This window comes from Aureococcus anophagefferens (assembly GCF_000186865.1).
Source record: "Aureococcus anophagefferens unplaced genomic scaffold AURANscaffold_52, whole genome shotgun sequence".
Lineage (NCBI taxonomy): Eukaryota > Pelagophyceae > Pelagomonadales > Pelagomonadaceae > Aureococcus > Aureococcus anophagefferens.
In genome coordinates this window covers 107,656-108,522 of record NW_008705605.1, presented here as the reverse complement: position 1 = coordinate 108,522, position 867 = coordinate 107,656, and positions in this window count along the sequence as shown.

Genomic DNA, 867 nt, shown 5'->3' with positions numbered 1-867 from the left:
CTACTTCGCCAGCGCGCGACATCGTCTCGGATCGGAGGACGTCCTCCGCGTAGCACGACGGCGCGCGGGTGGGCCACCGGCGACGGGGCGGCCGCCGCCGCCGCGAGCCAGAGCGCGCGCGTCGCCACGTCCATGGCGACGAGAATGCAGAGCAAGCGGCGCGCAATTCCAGCTGCAAGATGAATGCAAGCTGAAGGCTGGCCTGCGGGCATGCTAGATCGATTGCGCCGTCTGCGCGAGCCTCTGGCTCGTCGCCGTGACAGTTGCCGCGGGTCGAAGCGCTCGAGCATGGCGGCGCCGCGCTGGCTCGCGGGCCTCTGGCTCGTCGCCGTGGGTCGCTGCTCGGACGAGGACCGCGGCGGCCGGCGGCGGCCCGTCGTGCTCGTCGTCGCCGACGACTTCCGGCCCCAGGTCGGCGCCTTCGGCTTCGACGACGTCGAGACGCCGCACCTCGACCGGCTCGTCGCCGGCGGCGTGAGCTTCACGCGCGCCTACGCGCAGGCGCCGAGCTGCAACCCGAGCCGGACGTCGTTCCTCACGGGCCTCTACCCGGACGTCACGAAGGTCTTCTACTTCGAGGGCGTCGCGCACCTGACGATGGGCGCGCGCGGCGAGCTCGACGTCTTCACGCACCTGCGGTCCCACGGCTTCCTGACCTTCGGCGTGGGCAAGCTCTGGCACTGGGAGCCCGTGGGCCACCCCTTCTCCAAGGTCGGCGGGCCCTACTTCCCCGAGCCGGGCACCTACGACCAGGAGTGGGGCTGCGCCGACGGCGAGAAGGACGGCGGCCGCTGCGCGCCGACGTCCGGCCAGCCCTTCCTCATGGGCAAGGTCTTCCCGACGGACGACCCGGCGCCGTCGCTCTTC